The sequence below is a fragment of the Brachyhypopomus gauderio genome, chromosome 18, assembly GCF_052324685.1.
Source record: "Brachyhypopomus gauderio isolate BG-103 chromosome 18, BGAUD_0.2, whole genome shotgun sequence".
Classification (NCBI taxonomy): domain Eukaryota; kingdom Metazoa; phylum Chordata; class Actinopteri; order Gymnotiformes; family Hypopomidae; genus Brachyhypopomus; species Brachyhypopomus gauderio.
The window spans coordinates 5,830,082-5,849,068 of NC_135228.1; positions in this window are offsets into that span (position 1 = coordinate 5,830,082).

Here is an 18,987-nt window from a genome sequence, read left to right on the forward strand (position 1 = left end):
GCATTCAGGAGATGCAGCTATATATGTTTACATAGGTAGGCATGTGTGTGTGTGTGTGTGTGTGTGTGTGTGTGTGTGTGTGAGTGTGTATAATGGGCTGTGTCAGTTGTCACACCCTGCTGAACCTGTGACTGAGATGCAAACACTTGAGTAAGCATGTGTGTGTCTGTGCATGTGCACGTGTGTGTTTTTGTCGTCACTGGGTAGGTATGGCTAGGGCAATGTGTATGTGAAACCCATTGGTAGGCCAGTACATGTGTGTGTGTGCATGTGTAACAGACAGAGCGAGATAGGCTTGGTGTGATTGAGAGTGTTCATGAGTTAGGGCTGTATATGTAAATGTTTGTGTTTGCGTATAATGGGCAGTATTAATTGTCACAGTGAACATGTCTGACAATGTATGTTCTCAATCTATGATGAACACACATAAGTAGGTGTGTGTGTGTGTGTGTGTGTGTGTGTGTGTGTGTGTGTGTGTGTGTGTGTGTGTGTGTGTGTGTGTGCATATAATGGGCGCTTAGTTGTCACACTGAACTCACATGTCTGACATGACAGTGTATGTGTTCAATCTATGGTGTATACACATGAGTAGGTATATGTGTGTGTGTGAATTAGGTATTGCAGTGTGTATGTGAAATGAGTGTGTGTGTGTGTGTGTGTGTGTGTGTGTGTGTGTGTGCACGCGCATATAAGGGGCACTTGGTTGTCACAGTGAACTCACTTGTCTAACATGACGGAGCATGTGTTCAATCTATGGTGCATACACATCAGTAGGCATATGTGTGTGTGTGTGAACTAGGTGTTTGTATGTGGTAGTCACAGAGGTATGGGTAGGTTTGGCTAGGGCAGTGTGTATGTGAAATATGTGTGTGTGTGTGTGTGTGTGTGTGTGTGTGTGTGTGTGTGTGGTATGGGTAGGTTTGGCTAGAGCAGTGTGTATGTGAAATATGTGTGTGTGTGTGTGTGTGTGTGTGTGTGAGTGTGTGGTATGGGTAGGTTTGGCTAGAGCAGTGTGTATGTGAAATATGTGTGTGTGTGTGTGAGTGTGTGTGCACACACATATAATGAGCACTTGGTTGTCACAGTGAACTCACATGTCTGACATGACAGAGCATGTGTTCAATCTATGGTGCATACACATAAGTAGCCATATGTGTGTGTGTGTGTGTGTGAACTAGGTGTTTGTATGTGGTAGACACAGAGGTATGGGTAGGTTTGGCTAGGGCAGTGTGTATGTGAAATATCTGAGTGTGTGTGTGTATGTGTGTGTGTGTGCACGTGCATTTAATGGGCACTTGGTTGTCACAGAGAACTCACATGTCTGACATGACTGTATGTGCTCAATGTATGGTGCATATGTAGGCATACGTCTGTGTGTGAATTATGTGTTTGTATGTGTTAGTCACTGAGGTATGGGTAGATTTGGTTATGGCAGTATGTATGTGAAACCTGTGTGTATGTGAAAATTCGTACATTTTTGCAAAGCACTTGCAATTACAAAGTTGTTGGGGATTTTGCATAGAATCATATGAGATCATGATTGTCCTTCTACATGAAAGCATGTAGGTGTAATTCAGGAATTTGTAGTATAGCGCCACCTAGTGGTGCAATTCCCGTCATACTTGAGTATGTCTTAGAGGGTGTGTAGATGAACACAATATGTGAGTTTCATGTTGATTGGCATATGATAAGCTTGTGAAAGGTGTACTGAAAGCTGATTGGTCGATAGCGGCGGCCATATTGGACATATGATGGTGCAGGTCAAGGACCTGTGTCATAGGTGCATATAGATGATGCGTACCAAGTTTGGAGTTATTTGGCCAATCGGTGTGGGCAGGAGAGTTTTTTGGCCGTTATAGCGCCACCTAGGTGTGTATGTCTGCCAAAATGTATGTGCCGGTCTAGACACCCAGTAGGTACATGTGTGTGAAATTTGGAGTGAATACATGAAAGTATGCCTGAGATACAGCAGAATATGTGGATTTTTGGCGAAGGAATTTTCGACGCTTGACTTCTGATGCATGTGGCCACGCCCATGTGCAGAAATGTGCACTTTGGCTCCATAACTATTAAAGTTCAGACTCTTCTGAACACCTGGATACCACATATGTGCATGTATGTGAAAAATCCAGGGACTAGTACGCGCTCAAAAATGTGTGCAAATTTGCATATTATGCAAATTAGCTCGACATGTAAGGGGCGGAGCATATAGCTTCAATGGAACTTTTTTTAGATGAGCTCATGCCTGATCAGATGCAGTTTGAATTTTATCTCTAGGACATACGGTGTAGGAGAAACACCTGTGTAAACTTTTTCATGCGATTTTGTGCGCTATAGCGCCACCTATGGTCGGATCGGGCTGGCGTGTTGCGCCTGAGTAGCGGAGAGGAGTACTACAAGTTGGCCAAAGGAGAAGTCTGTAGGACTTACGGTTTAGGCTGCACGACGCGTTTTAGCGGAGAAAAAGAATAATAAATATAGCCGCAAGCGGCAATTACGGGGTCCAAGCTGAGGTTTGGCAAGATTTTGCACCCACTGGCACAACATTATGTAAAGCTTTATGAAATGTACATGAAAGTATATGAAGCACGTTCGTGAATGAAGTACCTGCTCAAAAAACAGAATCTAAATGGCAGCTTTTTAAACTTATGGTGGAATACTGCCCAACTTGGGATTCGATCCCCCGTTGTCCACGTGCATTGTGGCTGGGAGCACATTGCTCTACCCATTGAGCTAATGGGTCTGACTGGATTACAGGCTCAACTCTAACTCTTTTGAGGAAAAGAATGACCTTTGATCTGCATGCATGTTCAGCATAGAAAATGAAAATATTCACAGTACAACCATTTGTGGATGGATTTGGCACAAACTTGGCAGATATCACCTCAGTGGTCTTCTGAATGTGTCTGTCCATTTTCATAACAATCAGACATTATATAGGGGAGTTTTTGAAATATGCAGTTCATATGTCATGACGGTACCATTGTGATGCATATGAAAAATATTAAATTGCAAGAATCTTAGAATTTGTTCCACCAGTTTTGTATTTCACATGCTGCTGGATATTATAATATGTGATTTGAGGTGATGGAGTGAAAATCCTAGGACTAGTATGAAAAGTGTAAATTATATGTATTGGATTATACACAAAAATCTGTACTTTTTTGCAAAGCACTTGCAATTACAAAGTTGTTAGTGATTTTGCATAGAATCATATGAGATCATGATTGTCCTTCTACATGAAAGCATGTAGGAGTAATTCAGGAATTTCTAGTATAGCGCCACCTAGTGGTGCAATTCCCGTCATACTTTGATATGTATTAGAGGGTGTGTAGATGAACATAATATGTGAGTTTCCTGTTAATTGGCATATGATAAGCCTGTGAAAGGTGTACTGAAAGCTGATTGGTCGATAGCGGCGGCCATATTGGACATATGATGGTGCAGGTCAAGGACCTGTGTCATAGGTGCATATTGATGATGCGTACCAAGTTTGGAGTTATTTGGCCAATCGGTGTGGGCAGGAGAGTTTTTTGGCCGTTATAGCGCCACCTAGATGTGCATGTCTGCCAAAATGCATGTGCAGGTCTAGACACCCAGTAGGTACATGTGTGTGAAATTTGGTATGAATACGTGAAAGAATGCCTGAGATATAGCAGAATATGTGGATTTTTGGCGAAGGAATTTTCTACGCTTGACTTGTGATGCATGTGGCCACGCCCATGTGCAGAAATGTGCACTTTGGCTCCATAATAATTAAAGTTCAGACTCTTGTGAGCGCCTGGATACCACATATGTGCATGTATGTGAAAAATCCAGGGACTAGTATGCGCTCAAAAATGTGTGGGTATTTGCATATTATGCAAATTAGCTCGACATGTAAGGGGCGGAGCATATAGCTTCAATGGAACTTTTTTTAGATGAGCTCATGCCTGATCAGATGCAGTTTGAATTTTATCTCTAGGACATACGGTGTAGGAGAAACACCTATGTAAACTTTTTCATGCGATTTTGTGCGCTATAGCGCCACCTATGGTCGGATCGGGCTGGCGTGTTGCGCCTGAGTAGCGGAGAGGAGTACTACAAGTTGGCCAAAGGAGAAGTCTGTAGGACTTACGGTTTAGGCTGCACGACGCGTTTTAGCGGAGAAAAAGAATAATAATAATAATAAATATAGCCGCAAGCGGCAATTACGGGGTCCAAGCGCAGGGTATGGGCACCATCTGGCACGCCTGAGATGCGTAAGCATGTGTGTGTAATCACTGGGTAGGTATGGGTGAAGCAATGTGTATATGAAACCTATAGGTAGGCCATTGCATGTGTGTGCATGTGTAAGAAAGATGTAGGGGTAATTCGGGAAATTCTAGTATAGCGCCACCTAGTGGTGCAATTCCCGTCATACTTGAGCATGTCTTAGAGAGTGTGTAGATGAACATAATATGTGAGTTTCATGTTGATTGGCATATGATAAGCTTGTGAAATGTGAACTGAAAGCTGATTGGTCGATAGCGGTGGCCATATTGGACATATGATGGTGCAGGTCAAGGACCTGTGTCATAGGTGCATATAGATGATGCGTACCAAGTTTGGAGTTATTTGGCCAATCGGTGTGGGCAGGAGAGTTTTTTGCCCGTTATAGCGCCACCTAGGTGTGCATGTCTGCCAAAATGTATGTACCGGTCTAGACACTTAATAGGTACATGTGTGTGAAATTTGGAGTGAATACATGAAAGTATGCCTGAGATACAGCAGAATATGTGGATTTTTGGCGAAGAAATTTTCTACACTTGACTTGTGATGCATGTGGCCACGCCCATGTGCAGAAATGTGCACTTTGGCTCCATAACAATTAAAGTTCAGACTCTTGTGAGCGCCTGGATACCACATATGTGCATGTATGTGAAAAATCCAGGGACTAGTACGCGCTCAAAAATGTGTGCAAATTTGCATATTATGCAAATTAGCTCGACATGTAAGGGGCGGAGCATATGGCTTCAATGGAACTTTTTTTAGATGAGCACATGCCTGATCAGGTGAAGTTTACATTTTGTCTCTGGGACATACGGTTTAGGAGAAACACCAGTTTAAACTTTTTCATGCGTTTTTGTGCGCTATAGCGCCACCTATGGTCGGATCGGGCTGGCGTGTTGCGCCTGAGTAGCTGAGAGGAGAACTACAAGTTGGCCAAAGGAGAAGTCTGTAGGTCTTACGGTTTAGGCTGCACAACGAGTTTTAAGGCAGAAAAAAAATTGGCATATGAAAAGCTTGTGAAAGGTGTACTGAAAGCTTATTGGTCGATAGCGGCGGCCATATTGGACATATGATGGTGCAGGTCAAGGACCTGTGTCATAGGTGCATATAGATGATGCGTACCAAGTTTGGAGTTATTTGGCCAATCGGTGTGGGCAGGAGAGTTTTTTGGCCGTTATAGCGCCACCTAGATGTGCATGTCTGCCAAAATGCATGTGCAGGTCTAGACACCCAGTAGGTACATGTGTGTGAAATTTGGTATGAATACGTGAAAGAATGCCTGAGATACAGCAGAATATGTGGATTTTTGGCGAAGGAATTTTCTACGCTTGACTTGTGATGCATGTGGCCACGCCCATGTGCAGAAATGTGCACTTTGGCTCCATAACAATTAAAGTTCAGACTCTTCTGAGCGCCTGGATATCACATATGTGCATGTATGTGAAAAATCCAGGGACTAGTACGCGCTCAAAAATGTGTGCAAATTTGCATATTATGCAAATTAGCTCGACATGTAAGGGGCGGAGCATATGGCTTCAATGGAACTTTTTTTAGATGAGCACATGCCTGATCAAATGAAGTTTACATTTTGTCTCTAGGACATACGGTTTAGGAGAAACACCAGTTTAAACTTTTTCATGCGTTTTTGTGCGCTATAGCGCCACCTAGGGTCGTATCGGGCTGGCGTGTTGCGCCTGAGTAGCGGAGAGGAGTACTACAAGTTGGCCAAAGGAGAAGTCTGTAGGTCTTACGGTTTAGGCTGCACGATGCGTTTTAAGGCAGAAAAAAAAAAAAAAAAATAATAATAATAATAATAATAATAATAATAATAAATATAGCCGCAAGCGGCAATTACGGGGTCCAAGCGCAGGGTATGGGCACCATCTGGCACGCCTGAGATGCGTAAGCATGTGTGTGTAATCACTGGGTAGGTATGGGTGAAGCAATGTGTATATGAAACCTATAGGTAGGCCATTGCATGTGTGTGCATGTGTAAGAAAGATGTAGGGGTAATTCAGGAAATTCTAGTATAGCGCCACCTAGTGGTGCAATTCCCGTCATACTTGAGCATGTCTTAGAGAGTGTGTAGATGAACATAATATGTGAGTTTCATGTTGATTGGCATATGATAAGCTTGTGAAATGTGAACTGAAAGCTGATTGGTCGATAGCGGCGGCCATATTGGACATATGATGGTGCAGGTCAAGGACCTGTGTCATAGGTGCATATAGATGATGCGTACCAAGTTTGGAGTTATTTGGCCAATCGGTGTGGGCAGGAGAGTTTTTTGGCCGTTATAGCGCCACCTAGGTGTGCATGTCTGCCAAAATGTATGTGCCGGTCTAGACACCTAATAGGTACATGTGTGTGAAATTTGGAGTGAATACATGAAAGTATGCCTGAGATACAGCAGAATATGTGGATTTTTGGCGAAGAAATTTTCTACGCTTGACTTGTGATGCATGTGGCCACGCCCATGTGCAGAAATGTGCACTTTGGCTCCATAACAATTAAAGTTCAGACTCTTGTGAGCGCCTGGATACCACATATGTGCATGTATGTGAAAAATCCAGGGACTAGTACGCGCTCAAAAATGTGTGCAAATTTGCATATTATGCAAATTAGCTCGACATGTAAGGGGCGGAGCATATGGCTTCAATGGAACTTTTTTTAGATGAGCACATGCCTGATCTGGTGAAGTTTACATTTTGTCTCTAGGACATACGGTTTAGGAGAAACACCAGTTTAAACTTTTTCATGCGTTTTTGTGCGCTATAGCGCCACCTATGGTCGGATCGGGCTGGCGTGTTGCGCCTGAGTAGCGGAGAGGAGTACTACAAGTTGGCCAAAGGAGAAGTCTGTAGGTCTTACGGTTTAGGCTGCACAACGAGTTTTAAGGCAGAAAAAAAATTGGCATATGAAAAGCTTGTGAAAGGTGTACTGAAAGCTTATTGGTCGATAGCGGCGGCCATATTGGACATATGATGGTGCAGGTCAAGGACCTGTGTCATAGGTGCATATAGATGATGCGTACCAAGTTTGGAGTTATTTGGCCAATCGGTGTGGGCAGGAGAGTTTTTTGGCCGTTATAGCGCCACCTATGTGTGCATGTCTTCCAAAATGTATGTGCCGGTCTAGACACCCAATAGGTACATGTGTGTGAAATTTGGAGTGAATACATGAAAGTATGCCTGAGATACAGCAGAATATGTGGATTTTTGGCGAAGGAATTTTCTACGCTTGACTTGTGATGCATGTGGCCACGCCCATGTGCAGAAATGTGCACTTTGGCTCCATAACAATTAAAGTTCAGACTCTTCTGAACGCATGGATACCACATATGTGCATGTATGTGAAAAATCCAGGGACTAGTACGCGCTCAAAAATGTGTGCAAATTTGCATATTATGCAAATTAGCTCGACATGTAAGGGGCGGAGCATATGGCTTCAATGGAACTTTATTTAGATGAGCTCATGCCTGATCATATGCAGTTTACATTTTGTCTCTAGGACATACGGTGTAGGAGAAACACCTGTGTAAACTTTTTCATGCGTTTGTGTGCGCTATAGCGCCACCTAGGGTCGTATCGGGCTGGCGTGTTGCGCCTGAGTAGCGGAGAGGAGTACTACAAGTTGGCCAAAGGAGAAGTCTGTAGGTCTTACGGTTTAGGCTGCACGATGCGTTTTAAGGCAGAAAAAAAATAATAATAATAATAATAATAATAATAAAAATCGGAACAATTACAATAGGGTTCCAGCACCGGTGGTGCTTGGACCCCTAATAAAAATCGGAACAATTACAATAGGGTTCCAGCACCGGTGGTGCTTGGACCCCTAATAATAATAATCGGAACAAATACAATAGGGTTCCAGCACCGGTGGTGCTTGGACCCCTAATAATAATAATAATCAGAACAATTACAATAGGGTTCCAGCACCGCTGGTGCTTGGACCCCTAATAATAAGAAAGAAAGAAGAAAAATCCGAGCAATTACAATAGGTTTCCCACACTATGTGTGTGAACCCTAATAATAAATAATAATAATAATCGGAACAAAAACAATAGGGTTCCAGCACCTTCAGTGCTTGGACCCCTAATAATAATAATAATAATAATAAAAATCGGAACAATTACAATAGGGTTCCAGCACCGGTGGTGCTTGGACCCCTAATAATAATCGGAACAAAAACAATAGGGTTCCAGCACCTTCAGTGCTTGGACCCCTAAATATAGCCGCAAGCGGCGATTACGGGGTCCAAGCTGAGGTTTGGCAAGATTTTGCACCCACTGGCACAACATTATGTAAAGCTTTATGAAATGTACATGAAAGTATATGAAGCACGTTCGTGAATGAAGTACCTGCTCAAAAAACAGAATCTAAATGGCAGCTTTTTAAACTTATGGTGGAATACTGCCCAACGTGGGATTCGAACCCCTGTTGTCCACGTGCATTGTGGCTGGGAGCACATTGCTCTACCCATTGAGCTAATGGGTCTGACTGGAATAGGCTCAACTCTAACTCTTTTGAGGAAAAGAATGACCTTTGATCTGCATGCATGTTCTGCATAGAAAATGAAAATATTCACAGTACAACCATTTGTGGATGGATTTGGCACAAACTTGGCAGATATCACCTCAGTGGTCTTCTGAATGTGTCTGTCCATTTTCATAACAATCAGACATTATATAGGGGAGTTTTTGAAATATGCAGTTCATATGTCATGACGGTACCATTGTGATGCATATGAAAAATATTAAATTGCAAGAATCTTAGAATTTGTTCCACCAGTTTTGTATTTCACATGCTGCTGGATATTATAATATGTGATTTGAGGTGATGGAGTGAAAATCCTAGGACTAGTATGAAAAGTGTAAATTATATGTATTGGATTATACACAAAAATCTGTACTTTTTTGCAAAGCACTTGCAATTACAAAGTTGTTAGTGATTTTGCAAAGAATCATATGAGATCATGATTGTCCTTCTACATGAAAGCATGGAGGGCAGGAGAGTTTTTTGGCCGTTATAGCGCCACCTAGGTGTGCATGTCTGCCAAAATGTATGTGCCGGTCTAGACACCCAATAGGTACATGTGTGTGAAATTTGGAGTGAATACATGAAAGTATGCCTGAGATACAGCAGAATATGTGGATTTTTGGCGAAGGAATTTTCGACGCTTGACTTCTGATGCATGTGGCCACGCCCATGTGCAGAAATGTGCACTTTGGCTCCATAACTATTAAAGTTCAGACTCTTCTGAACACCTAGATACCACATATGTGCATGTATGTGAAAAATCCAGGGACTAGTACGCGCTCAAAAATGTGTGGGTATTTGCATATTATGCAAATTAGCTCAACATGTAAGGGGCGGAGCATATAGCTTCAATGGAACTTTTTTTAGATGAGCTCATGCCTGATCAGATGCAGTTTGAATTTTATCTCTAGGACATACGGTGTAGGAGAAACACCTGTGTAAACTTTTTCATGCGATTTTGTGCGCTATAGCGCCACCTATGGTCGGATCGGGCTGGCGTGTTGCGCCTGAGTAGCGGAGAGGAGTACTACAAGTTGGCCAAAGGAGAAGTCTGTAGGACTTACGGTTTAGGCTGCACGACGCGTTTTAGGGCAGAAAAAGAAGAATAATAATAATAAATATAGCCGCAAGCGGCGATTGGCGGGTTCACACAAAAAAAGGCAAAAAAGCCCAAAGGGTCTTTTAGACCAACAAATTGGCCTCTTGGCCTCAATAGGCAAAAAGAAGCCCAATAGGTCCTTTAGACCCAAAAGTGAATAGAAGCTGTTTGAGTGGAAAAAATGCATAAGTAAATCAATGTGACAAAACATTCAATTCAACTGAGGCACTAAAGGCCCAAAAGGATCAAAATAATGTGTATTGGCAAAATGATTCAGATCACAGAACTAAATCACATGCTGAGATCAGCTTTGTGTGCGTTTGTGTGGTGTTTCATGTGAGCAATAGTTTTCAGTCAGTTCTGGTGTTTGGCCACTAGATGGAGCCCAAGTACTACCATACTGATATCTCATTAATCTCAGAAATGAAATAGGATATTTTGGTGAAATAAAAGGTTCATTTCTGGTCAGGCAGTGCACTTTTTGTTATGAGATGCAATTGCAATGTTATAGACCTCATTGATCTGAATCATACAAGCCCCATTACTTGACTGTATTCTCCATAACAGCATTGCTGCATGAGTTTTTATGATTTCTTAGGTTTTTGGGTACTGTAGCGCCCCCGACAGGCCAATTTGAAGCAAACTTGGCCTACCTCACAGGGACCTCAGTGTATAAAAGCCTATTAAATTGGGAGTTGAGCACTTACATGGTTTATGAGTTAAAGCAATAAAGGTCATTTATGGCATGGCCAGAAAGATATAATGGAAAGATTGACCAATCAGAAAAACAAAAATGCAACATTTTTTCCATATTTCTTTAACTACAGTGTATGCAGATTATGCCTATGCCACTTTTGCCATCATTGGATCAAATTCCTAGGACTAGTTCTTAAAGAGCTATTTTCAAACAATTGATGAATGTGACAAAATTATGCATTTTTTAATAGGACTTGTAATTGCAAAGTTGTCAGGTCTACTGCAAGGAATAAAAAGAAACAAGGTGCATGTTCCTAAGTGAAAATTTGGAGGAGTTATGCATGATTTTCACAAATAGCGCCACCTAGTGGCCAAATGTTTTAAAACTGCACAGCATGACACATAGTCCTGGGATATGCACAGTGATGAGGTTTCATGTTGATTGGCCAATGGTAAGTCTGTCAAATGGCCAATTAATTCAAATAAAAATTAATTGGCTCATGGCGGCCATGTTTTTTGAGTGATGAGGTCATCATTGTGTGCCTTGATACCACTTGGGCCCCTGATGATGCCTGTAAAGTTTGGGCTTGATGTGACTAATGGTTTCTGAGAAACAAATTTCCCCATGTTATAGCGCCCCCTATTGGACAATCGTGGCCAGCTTTGACCTGTGACCTCTGAGTCATGTGCCCTAACAACTGATAAATTTTCATAAAGATAGGTCAAAGCATTGCTGAGATATAGCTGCTGAAGTCAATTTGGCCACGCCTCAGAGCTATTGATTGACATGTGACAACCAGACTGTATACCAATGTCACAGTTTTGTTGATGTTCCTTGATAATGAGATTCTTGTGAATATTTTGACACCAAGATTGTGGTGATCAGATGAAAAACCAGGGACTAGTATAAAAAAGTAGGTTTTGCATATTATGCAAATTAGCAAAAAATCTAAGTAGGCGGAGCTTAATAATTTTTGTACCATTGTTTTTGGCTTGAGCCAAGGAATCCATCAGAAGTGGAATTTTCTTTCTAGGACCTACGGTGTGGGAGATATGGGCCAAAATGCAAAAAACTGCGCTATAGCGCCACCATCAGACCAATTTAGGCCTCTGTACTTAAGGGTGGTCCTGCAAAGAGACTACACCATTCTGCCAACTTTGGTGTTTCTGGGCCTTACGGTCTAGGCTGCAGTATGCGTTTTATGCGGAGAAAAATAATAATAATAAGAAAAACCCGAGCAATTACAATAGGTTTCCCACACTACGTGTGTGAACCCTAAATATAGCCGCAAGCGGCAATTACGGGGTCCAAGCTGAGGTTTGGCAAGATTTGCGCACCCACTGGTACATCATGTAAAGGTATTTGAAATGTATATGAAAGTATATGAAGCACGTTCGTGAATAAAGTACCTGCTCAAAAAACAGAATCTAAATGGCAGCTTTTTAAACTTATGGGGGAATACTGCCCAACGTGGGATTCGAACCCCCGTTGTCCACGTGCATTGTGGCTGGGAGCACATTGCTCTACCCATTGAGCTAATGGGTCTGACTGGAATAGGCTCAACTCTAACTCTTTTGAGGAAAAGAATGACCTTTGATCTGCATGCATGTTCTGCATAGAAAATGAAAATATTCACAGTACAACCATTTGTGGATGGATTTGGCACAAACTTGGCAGATATCACCTCAGTGGTCTTCTGAATGTGTCTGTCCATTTTCATAACAATCAGACATTATATAGGGGAGTTTTTGAAATATGCAGTTCATATGTCATGACGGTACCATTGTGATGCATATGAAAAATATTAAATTGCAAGAATCTTAGAATTTGTTCCACCAGTTTTGTATTTCACATGCTGCTGGATATTATAATATGTGATTTGAGGTGATGGAGTGAAAATCCTAGGACTAGTATGAAAAGTGTAAATTATATGTATTGGATTATACACAAAAATCTGTACTTTTTTGCAAAGCACTTGCAATTACAAAGTTGTTAGTGATTTTGCATAGAATCATATGAGATCATGATTGTCCTTCTACATGAAAGCATGTAGGAGTAATTCAGGAATTTCTAGTATAGCGCCACCTAGTGGTGCAATTCCCGTCATACTTTGATATGTATTAGAGGGTGTGTAGATGAACATAATATGTGAGTTTCATGTTGATTGGCATATGATAAGCTTGTGAAAGGTGTACTGAAAGCTGATTGGTCGATAGCGGCGGCCATATTGGACATATGATGGTGCAGGTCAAGGACCTGTGTCATAGGTGCATATAGATGATGCGTACCAAGTTTGGAGTTATTTGGCCAATCGGTGTGGGCAGGAGAGTTTTTTGGCCGTTATAGCGCCACCTAGGTGTGCATGTCTGCCAAAATGTATGTGCCGGTCTAGACACCCAATAGGTACATGTGTGTGAAATTTGGAGTGAATACATGAAAGTATGCCTGAGATACAGCAGAATATGTGGATTTTTGGCGAAGGAATTTTCTACGCTTGACTTCTGATGCATGTGGCCACGCCCATGTGCAGAAATGTGCACTTTGGCTCCATAACAATTAAAGTTCAGACTCTTCTGAACGCATGGATACCACATATGTGCATGTATGTGAAAAATCCAGGGACTAGTACGCGCTCAAAAATGTGTGCGTATTTGCACATTATGCAAATTAGCTCGACATGTAAGGGGCGGAGCATATGGCTTCAATGGAACTTTTTTTAGATGAGCACATGCCTGATCAGATGCAGTTTGAATTTTATCTCTAGGACATACGGTTTAGGAGAAACACCTGTTTAAACTTTTTCATGCGTTTGTGTGCGCTATAGCGCCACCTAGGGTCGTATCGGGCTGGCGTGTTGCGCCTGAGTAGCGGAGAGGAGTACTACAAGTTGGCCAAAGGAGAAGTCTGTAGGTCTTACGGTTTAGGCTGTACAACGCGTTTTAGCGGAGAAAAAGAATAATAATAATAATAATAATAATAATAATAATAATAATAATAATAATAATCGGAACAAATACAATAGGGTTCCAGCACCGCTGGTGCTTGGACCCCTAATAATAATAAATATAGCCGCAAGCGGCAATTACGGGGTCCAAGCACAGGGTATGGGCACCATCTGGCACGCCTGAGATGCGTAAGCATGTGTGTGTAATCACTGGGTAGGTATGGGTGAAGCAATGTTTATAAGAAACCTATAGGTAGGCCATTGCATGTATGTGCATGTGTAAGAAAGATGTAGGGGTAATTCAGGAAATTCTAGTATAGCGCCACCTAGTGGTGCAATTCCCGTCATACTTGAGTATGTCTTAGAGGGTGTGTAGATGAACATAATATGTGAGTTTCATGTTGATTGGCATATGATAAGCTTGTGAAATGTGAACTGAAAGCTGATTGGTCGATAGCGGCGGCCATATTGGACATATGATGGTGCAGGTCAAGGACCTGTGTCATAGGTGCATATAGATGATGCGTACCAAGTTTGGAGTTATTTGGCCAATCGGTGTGGGCAGGAGAGTTTTGTGGCCGTTATAGCGCCACCTAGGTGTGCATGTCTGCCAAAATGTATGTACCGGTCTAGACACCCAATAGGTACATGTGTGTGAAATTTGGCGTGAATACATGAAAGTATGCCTGAGATACAGCAGAATATGTGGATTTTTGGCGAAGGAATTTTCTACGCTTGACTTGTGATGCATGTGGCCATGCCCATGTGCAGAAATGTGCACTTTGGCTCCATAACAATTAAAGTTCAGACTCTTGTGAGCGCCTGGATACCACATATGTGCATGTATGTGAAAAATCCAGGGACTAGTACGCGCTCAAAAATGTGTGCAAATTTGCATATTATGCAAATTAGCTGGACATGTAAGGGGCGGAGCATATGGCTTCAATGGAACTTTTTTTAGATGAGCACATGCCTGATCAGGTGAAGTTTACATTTTGTCTCTAGGACATACGGTTTAGGAGAAACACCAGTTTAAACTTTTTCATGCGTTTTTGTGCGCTATAGCGCCACCTATGGTCGGATCGGGCTGGCGTGTTGCGCCTGAGTAGCGGAGAGGAGTACTACAAGTTGGCCAAAGGAGAAGTCTGTAGGTCTTACGGTTTAGGCTGCACAACGCGTTTTAAGGCAGAAAAAAAATTGGCATATGAAAAGCTTGTGAAAGGTGTACTGAAAGCTGATTGGTCGATAGCGGCAGCCATATTGGACATATGATGGTGCAGATCAAGAACCTGTGTCATAGGTGCATATAGATGATGCGTACCAAGTTTGGAGTTATTTGGCCAATCGGTGTGGGCAGGAGAGTTTTTTGGCCGTTATAGCGCCACCTAGGTGTGCATGTCTGCCAAAATGCATGTGCAGGTCTAGACACCCAATAGGTACATGTGTGTGAAATTTGGAGTGAATACATGAAAGTATGCCTGAGATACAGCAGAATATGTGGATTTTTGGCGAAGGAATTTTCGACGCTTGACTTGTGATGCATGTGGCCACGCCCATGTGCAGAAATGTGCACTTTGGCTCCATAACTATTAAAGTTCAGACTCTTGTGAGCGCCTGGATACCACATATGTGCATGTATGTGAAAAATCCAGGGACTAGTACGCGCTCAAAAATGTGTGGGTATTTGCATATTATGCAAATTAGCTCGACATGTAAGGGGCGGAGCATATAGCTTCAATGGAACTTTTTTTAGATGAGCTCATGCCTGATCAGATGCAGTTTGAATTTTATCTCTAGGACATACGGTGTAGGAGAAACACCTATGTAAACTTTTTCATGCGATTTTGTGCGCTATAGCGCCACCTATGGTCGGATCGGGCTGGCGTGTTGCGCCTGAGTAGCGGAGAGGAGTACTACAAGTTGGCCAAAGGAGAAGTCTGTAGGACTTACGGTTTAGGCTGCACGACGCGTTTTAGCGGAGAAAAAGAATAATAATAATAAATATAGCCGCAAGCGGCAATTACGGGGTCCAAGCACAGGGTATGGGCACCATCTGGCACGCCTGAGATGCGTAAGCATGTGTGTGTAATCACTGGGTAGGTATGGGTGAAGCAATGTGTATATGAAACCTATAGGTAGGCCATTGCATGTGTGTGCATGTGTAAGAAAGATGTAGGGGTAATTCAGGAAATTCTAGTATAGCGCCACCTAGTGGTGCAATTCCCGTCATACTTGAGTATGTCTTAGAGGGTGTGTAGATGAACATAATATGTGAGTTTCATGTTGATTGGCATATGATAAGCTTGTGAAAGGTGTACTGAAAGCTGATTGGTCGATAGCGGCGGCCATATTGGACATATGATGGTGCAGGTCAAGGACCTGTGTCATAGGTGCATATAGATGATGCGTACCAAGTTTGGAGTTATTTGGCCAATCGGTGTGGGCAGGAGAGTTTTTTGGCCGTTATAGCGCCACCTAGGTGTGCATGTCTGCCAAAATGTATGTACCGGTCTGGACACCCAATAGGTACATGTGTGTAAAATTTGGAGTGAATACATGAAAGTATGCCTGAGATACAGCAGAATATGTGGATTTTTGGCGAAGAAATTTTCTACGCTTGACTTGTGATGCATGTGGCCACGCCCATGTGCAGAAATGTGCACTTTGGCTCCATAACAATTAAAGTTCAGACTCTTGTGAGCGCCTGGATACCACATATGTGCATGTATGTGAAAAATCCAGGGACTAGTACGCGCTCAAAAATGTGTGCAAATTTGCATATTATGCAAATTAGCTCGACATGTAAGGGGCGGAGCATATGGCTTCAATGGAACTTTTTTTAGATGAGCACATGCCTGATCAGGTGAAGTTTACATTTTGTCTCTAGGACATACGGTTTAGGAGAAACACCAGTTTAAACTTTTTCATGCGTTTTTGTGCGCTATAGCGCCACCTATGGTCGGATCGTGCTGGCGTGTTGCACCTGAGTAGCAGAGAGGAGTACTACAAGTTGGCCAAAGGAGAAGTCTGTAGGTCTTACGGTTTAGGCTGCACAACGAGTTTTAAGGCAGAAAAAAAATTGGCATATGAAAAGCTTGTGAAAGGTGTACTGAAAGCTGATTGGTCGATAGCGGCGGCCATATTGGACATATGATGGTGCAGGTCAAGGACCTGTGTCATAGGTGCATATAGATGATGCGTACCAAGTTTGGAGTTATTTGGCCAATCGGTGTGGGCAGGAGAGTTTTTTGGCCGTTATAGCGCCACCTAGATGTGCATGTCTGCCAAAATGCATGTGCAGGTCTAGACACCCAGTAGGTACATGTGTGTGAAATTTGGTATGAATACGTGAAAGAATGCCTGAGATATAGCAGAATATGTGGATTTTTGGCGAAGGAATTTTCTACGCTTGACTTGTGATGCAGGTGGCCACGCCCATGTGCAGAAATGTGCACTTTGGCTCCATAATAATTAAAGTTCAGACTCTTCTGAGCGCCTGGATATCACATATGTGCATGTATGTGAAAAATCCAGGGACTAGTACGCGCTCAAAAATGTGTGCAAATTTGCATATTATGCAAATTAGCTCGACATGTAAGGGGCGGAGCATATGGCTTCAATGGAACTTTTTTTAGAGGAGCTCATGCCTGATCATATGCAGTTTACATTTTGTCTCTAGGACATACGGTGTAGGAGAAACACCTGTGTAAACTTTTTCATGCGTTTGTGTGCGCTATAGCGCCACCTAGGGTCGTATCGGGCTGGCGTGTTGCGCCTGAGTAGCGGAGAGGAGTACTACAAGTTGGCCAAAGGAGAAGTCTGTAGGTCTTACGGTTTAGGCTGCACGATGCGTTTTAAGGCAGAAAAAAAAAAAAAATAATAATAATAATAATAAATATAGCCGCAAGCGGCAATTGGCGGGTTCACACACGAATAGGCTTCTTGGCCTCAATAGGCAGAGGCCCAAAAGGTCCTTTAGACCCCAAAATGTGAAAAGAAGCTGTTTGAGTGGAAAAAATGCACAAATAAATCAATGTGCAAAAAAAGGTTCAATTGGGGCACTAAAGGCCCAAAAGGATCAAAATAATATGTATTGGCAAAATTATTCAGATCACAGAACTAAATCACAATGCTGAGATCAGCTTTGTGTGTGTTTGTGTGGTGTTTCATGTGAGAAATAGTTTTCAGTCAGTTCCGGTGTTTGGCCACTAGATGGAGCCCAAGTACTATCATACTGATATCTCATTAATCTCAGTAATGCAATGACATTTTGGTGAATTAAAAGGTTCATTTCTGGTCAGGCAGTGCACTTTTTGTTATGAGATGTAATTGCAATGTTATAGACCTCATTGATCTGAATCATACAAGCCCCATTACTTGTCTGTATTCTGCATAACAAGATTGCTGCGTGAGTTTTTATGATTTCTCAGGTTTTTGGGTACTGTAGCGCCTCCGACAGGCCAATTTGAACCAAACTTGGCATACCTCACAGGGACCTCAGTGTATAAAAGCCTTTCAAATTGGGAGTTGATCACTTACATGGTTTATGAGTTATAGCAATAAAGGTCATTTATGGCATGGCCAGAAGGATATAATGGAAAAATTGACCAATCAGACAAATAAAAATGCAACATTTTTTCCATATGTAGTTAACTACAGTGTCTACAGATTATGCCTATGCCATTTTTGCCATCATTGGATCAAATTCCTAGGAATAGTTCTTAAAGAGCTATTTTCAAACAATTGATGAATGTGACAAAAGTATGCATTTTTTTATAGGACTTGTAATTGCAATGTTGTCAGGTCTACTGCAAGGAATAAAAAGAAACAAGTTGCATGTTCCTAAGTGAAAATTTGGAGGAGTTATGCATGATTTTCACAAATAGCGCCACCTAGTGGCCAAATGTTTTAAAACTGCACAGCATGACACATAGTCCTGAGATATGCACAGTGGTGAGGTTTCATGTTGATTGGCCAATGGTAAGTCTGTCAAATGGCCAATTAATTCAAATAAAAATTAATTGGCTCATGGCGGCCATGTTTTTTGAGTGATGATGTCATCATTGTGTGTCTTGATATCACTTGGGCCCCTGATGATGCCTGTAAAGTTTTGGCTTGATGTAACTAATGGTTTCTGAGAAACAGTTTTTCCCATGTTATAGCGCCCCCTATTGGACAATCGTGGCCAGCTTTGACCTATGACCTCGGAGTCATGTGCCCTAACAACTGTTAAAATTTTATGAAGATCCGTCAAAGCGTTGCTGAGATATAGCTGTTTAAGTAAATTTGGCCACGCCCCAGAGCTATTGATTGACATGTCACAACGACACTGTATGCAAATGTCACAATTTTTTCCAGGAATATTGATAATGAGATTCTTCTGAACATTTTGATACCAAGCTTGTGGTGATCGGATGAAAAACCAGGGACTAGTATAAAAAAGTAGGTTTTGCATATT